This window comes from Terrapene carolina, unplaced genomic scaffold, assembly GCF_002925995.2.
Source record: "Terrapene carolina triunguis isolate 2854851 unplaced genomic scaffold, T_m_triunguis-2.0 Scaffold236, whole genome shotgun sequence".
Classification (NCBI taxonomy): domain Eukaryota; kingdom Metazoa; phylum Chordata; order Testudines; family Emydidae; genus Terrapene; species Terrapene triunguis.
In genome coordinates, this window is record NW_020664587.1 from 268,023 (window position 1) to 274,022 (window position 6,000).

Sequence of the window (6,000 nt, forward strand, 5' to 3'; positions counted from 1 at the left end):
CCAAATGCACATTCTACCACCATTCTGCACTTGCTCGGCCTATAGTCGAACAGGTCCTGACTACTGTCCAGGCTGCCTGTGTACGGCTTCATGAGCCATGGCATTAAGGGGTAGGCTGGGTCCCCAAGGATAACTATAGGCATTTCAACATCCCCAACGGTTATTTTCTGGTCTGGGAAGAAAGTCCCTTGCTGCAGCTTTTGAAACAGATCAGAGTTCCTGAAGATACGAGCGTCATGTACCTTTCCCGGCCATCCCACGTTGATGTTGGTGAAACGTCCCTTGTGATCCACCATGGCTTGCAGCACCACTGAAAAGTACCCCTTTCGGTTTATGTACACACTGCCTTGGTGCTCCGGTGCCAAGATAGGGATATGGGTTCCATCTATTGCCCCACCACAGTTAGGGAATCCCATGGCAGCAAAGCCATCCACTATGACCTGCACATTTCCCAGTGTCACTACCCTTGATAACTTTGATTGCATTGGCTACTTGGATCACAGCAGCCCCCACAGTAGATTTGCCCACTCCAAATTGATGCCCGACTGACCGGTAGCTGTCTGGCGTTGCAAGCTTCCACAGGGCTATCGCCACTCGCTTGTGAACTGTGAGGGCTGCTCTCATCTTGGTATTCTTGTGCTTCAGGGCAGGGGAAAGTAAGTCATAAAGTTCCATGAAAGTGCCCTTACGCATGCGAAAGTTTCGCAGCCACTGGGAATCGTCCCAGACATGCAACACTATGTGGTCCCACCAGTCTGTGCTTGTTTCCCGGGCCCAGAATTGGCCTTCCACGGCATGAACCTGCCCCATTAACACCATGATGTCCACATTGCCGGGCCCCATACTTGGAGAGAAGTCTGTGTCCATGTCCTCATCACTCTCGTCACCGTGCTGCCATCACCTCCTCGCCTGGTTTTGCTTTTGCGGGTTCTGGTTTTGCATATACTGCAGGATAATGCACGTGGTGTTTACAGTGCTCATAATTGCTGCGGTGATCTGAGCGGGCTCCATGCTTGCTGTGCTATGGCATCTGCGCTGAAAAAAGGCGCGAAACGGTTGTCTGCCGTTGCTCTGACAGAGGGAGGGATGACCTGGCTTACAGGGAATTAAAATCAACAAAGGGGGGTGGGTTTGCTTCAAGGAGAAGCACACTCAACTGTCACACAGAATGCTCGCCTCAAGGATTGAACTCAAAACCCTGGGTTTAGCAGGTCAATGCTCAAACCACTGAGCTATCCCTCCCCCCACTATTCAAGAGGGAGGGAGGGTGGGTGAGGGGAGCAAATGAATACTAAACAAATCTGGTCTCTTTCTTGTTTTGATCCACTCCATCTCTCTTATACATCTTAGGCTGGCAGCAGACGGTGCAGTACGACTGCTTGCTGTCGTCGTCTCCTGGCTGCTCGCCAGAAGACGGTGCAGTATGACTGCAGGCAGGACTGAATCTCCATGAGACGAAACTTAAAAAGAGAATGACTTGGAGTCATAGATTCATAGATTCTAGGACTGGAAGGGACCTCGAGAGGTCATCAAGTCACTCCGTTTATGTCCAGGCGCCCCTGACAGACCTCACCGAGGTCGGCTAAAATTGCACCCAGGAGACGGCTACCAGTCGTAAAGCACCGTCTGCTGCCAAAAGGCAATGAGCTGCCGCTGTGTAGCAATGCAGTACCACGTCTGCCAGCACCCAGGAGACGTATGATGACGGTGAGCTGAGCGGGCTCCATGCTTGCCGTGGTATGGCGACTGCACGGGTAACCCAGGAAAAAAGGCTCGAAAAGATTGTCTGCCGTTGCTTTCACGGGGGGGGCCCTGACAACATGTACCCAGAACCGCCCGCGACAATGCTTTTGACCCATCAGGCATTGGGACCTCAACCCAGAATTCCAGTGGGTGGCGGAGACTATGGGATAGCTACCCACAGTGCAACGCTCTGGAAGTCGACGCTAGCCTTGGTACTGTGGACGCACTCCGCCGAGTTAATGGTCTTAATTGTCTTAAGTTGGGGCACACACAATCGACTGTATAAAATCGATTTCTAAAAAATCGACTTCTATAAATTCGACCTAATTTTGTAGTGTAGACATACCCTTAGTGATGAAGTTATAGTTAGTGATAAGTGGAGTAGTTAAGTTTTAGTTGGGGGTTAACCCCCCCCTCCACACACACAAACACACACACTACTTTGTTCCCGTCCCGGGGACCAGGGCATGCCTCGGTCTCAGGGCTTCAAGTCATGCGGGTCCCGCCTGAAGCCCATGCCGAAGGGAGACCCACACGATTCCTGTCTAAAGTATCTTGGAGAGGGACAACGAGCCCAACAGGTGTAAGAGCATTGAGTACTTCAGCTTTTTCCACATCATCTGTCATAGGTTGCCTCCCCCATTCAGTAAGGGTCCCACACTTTCCCTGACCACCTTCTTGTTGCTAACATACCTGTAGAAACCCTTTTTGTTACTCTTCACATCCCTTGCTAGCTGCAACTCCAATTGTGCTTTGGCCTGCCCCATGATTCCGGACCTCCTCACGTAGGACTACGGCCACCTTCATCACTCCAACCTGGAGTCTCTCCACCTCACCGCGTGGAAAATCAATGGTTAAACCCATTAGAGCTCCAGTATCGTGCCACTTACCTAGCCAAGTGGAAAAGGTTCTCTATTTGGTCCACACAGAAGGGAATTCATCTGCTGCAGACCTCCATCCCCTTTATACTGGACTACTTACTGTACTTAAAGCAGCAGTCTCATCAATCATGGTGCAATCATGCTATTTCCGCTTTCCACCTGGGCACAGCAGGGTGGTCAGTATTTGCTAACCCCATGGTTGGACGCTTCCTTAAAGGGCTAGACAGGCTGTACCCCCAGATCTTAACCTAGTCCTCTCAAGGCTCATGAAGCTCTCTTTCAAACCTCTAGCAACTTGTTCTCTGCTTTGTTCTCTGGTCCTGCTTTGAGCAGGGGGTTGGACTAGATGACTTCCTGAGGTCCCTTCCAACCCTGATATTCTATGATTCAATGATTTACCTCTCTTGGAAAGTGGCATTTCTTGTGGCTATAACTTCAGAGTCTGAACTCAAGGCTTTCCCATCTGAGCCTCCTTATACAGTGTTTTATAAGGACAAGGTGCAGTTGCAGTCGCACCCAGCCTTTCTCCCTAAAGTAATCTCACAATTTCATGCAAATCAGGACATCTTTCTACCAGTGTTCTTCCTGATGCCGCATGCTAATGACAGGGAATGCAAGCTCCATTCCCTAGATGCTAGATGGGCGCTGTTTTTTTACATTGAATGGACAAAGCCGTTTAAGAAGTCGACACAACTCTTCATCGCCATTGCTGAGAGAATGAAAGGGCTGCCGGTCTCATCCCAACGAATCTCGTCTTGGATCACAGCCTGTATCAGGACGTGCTATGACCTGGCAAAGATACTGGCCCCAGCATTGACGGCACACTCCATGAGAGCGCAAGCTTCATCTGCAGCGTTCCTGATGCAGGTTCCTATTCAGGACATCTGCAGGGTGGCAACGTGGATGTCTATTCATACCTTTACGTCGCACTATGCCATCACACTGCAGGCTAGGGACAATGCTGCATTTGTTAGAGCAGTGCTTCAGTCTTCAACTCGGTAAACTCCAACCCCTCCTTGGGGGACTGCTTGGGAGTCTCCTAATTGGAATTGACATGAGCAATCACTCTAAGAAGAAAAACGGTTACCTACCTTTCGTAACTGTTCTTTGAGATGTGTTGCTCATGTCCATTCCAAGACCCACCCACCTCCCCTCTGTCTGAGTAGCCGGCAAGAAGGAACTGAAGAGGCGGCAGGTCGGCAGGGACCTATGTATGTCGCCATGAAGGTGCCACTCCAGGGGGCTCCACAGCTGACCCGACGGGTATTGCTAGGGAAAAACTTTCCGACAATCGTGCACGTGGCGTGCACACACCTACTTGGAATGGACACAAGCAACACATCTCGAAGAACAACGGTTATGAAAGGTAGGTAACCGTTTTTTCCTTATTCACTTTCTCTACAGCATTCATGATTGTATAGATCTCTTATATCCCTCCCCCTTAGTTGTCTCTTTTCCAAGTTGAACAGTCCCAGTCTTTTTAATCTCTTTTCATATGGAAGCTGTTTCATAGTCCTAATCATTTTTGTTGTCCTCTATCTTTTCCACTTCTAATATATCTTTTTTTGAGATGGGATGACCAGAACTGCACGATTTATTCAAGGTGTGTTCATGTCATGGGTTTATATAGTGGCAATATGATATTTTCTAACATTCTGTTAGCTTTTTTGACTGCGACTGCACATTGGATATTTTCAAAGAACTATCCACAATGACTCCAAGATCTCTTTCTTGAGTGGTAACTTAATTTAGATCCCATCATTTGTATGGGACTGTGTGTTCCAGTGTGCATTAGTTTGCATTTGTCAACACTGAATTTCATCTGCCATTTTGTTGCCCCGTCATCCAGTTTTGTAAGATCTCTTTGTAACTTCACAGTCTAATCACATCAGCCATACCATCAGGGGCTCGTTCACCTGCACATCTACCAATGGGATATATGCCATCATGTGCCAGCAATGCCCCTCTGCCATGTACATTGGCCAAACCGGACAGTCTCTACGCAAAAGAATTAATGGACACAAATCTGACATCAGGAATCATAATACTCAAAAACCAGTGGGAGAACACTTTAACCTGTCTGGTCATTCAATGACAGACCTGCGGGTGGCTATTTTATAACAGAAAAGCTTCAAAAACAGACTCCAACGAGAGACTGCTGAGCTGGAATTGATATGCAAACTAGATACAATCAACTTAGGCTTGAATAAGGACTGGGAATGGCTGAGCCATTACAAACATTGAATCTATCTCCCCTTGTAAGTATTCTCACACTTCTTATCAAACTGTCTGTACTGGGCTATCTTGATTATCACTTCAAAAGTTTTTTTCTCTTACTTAATTGGCCTCTCAGAGTTGGTAAGACAACTCCCACCTGTTCATGCTCTCTGTATGTGTGTATATATATGTTCCTCAATATATGTTCCATTCTATGCATCCGAAGAAGTGGGCTGTAGCCCACGAAAGCTTATGCTCTAATAAATTTGTTAGTCTCTAAGGTGCCACAAGTACTCCTTTAGCATCTTGTTTGTCCAGTGGCCCTGCTGATTGTTTGGCAGGCTTCCTGCTTCTGATATACTTTAAAAAATAATAATTTGCTGTTAGTGTTTGTGTCTTTTGCTAGTTGCTCTTCAGATTCTTTTTTTGGCCTGCCAAATTATACTTTTACACTTGCCAGAGTTTATGCTTCTATTTTCCTCAGTAAGATTGACTTTCCATTTTCAAAGGATGCCTTTTTTGCCTCTAACTGTCTTTTTTCTCTGCTGTTTAGCCCTGGTGGTAGGGTTTTTTTGGTACTCTTACTGTTTGTTTTATTTTATTTGGGGTATACATATACTTTGAGCCTCTATTACGGTGTTTTCCTGCAGCTTGCAGGCATTTCTCTCTTGTGATTGTTCCTTTTATTTCTGTTTAACTAGCTTCTTAATTTTTGTGCGGAATTGAGCCAATCAGCTCTTTCATTTCTCTCCCTTCCTCTCCCAGTTCCTGTGTGCCCATGGAGTTGTCAGCTGCACAAGTAAGACATACATGAAGGGAGCCCACCCATTCCAGACAAGGGCAGATAGGATGGCAGGTGCATGTGGGAGTAGTTTGCTAAAGCAAGAGACAGAGCTGCAAAGGCTGGAATGAGAACAAAGGCCATAAAATGGATATCTTGGGGTGTGTAGTAGAAGTGACAGGTGTGACAAAGAGAAACAATTCCAACATATGTGAGAGCTGAATTTGTTTTAGGGTTTCTCTAATTTTTCTAGCCCCGACGGTATCTTAATTATTTTAGTCAGGATGGTTGTGGGGTCTTAATTTATGTCACAGGTTGTAGTAGTAACATAACACACACACACACACACACACACACACACACACACACACACACACA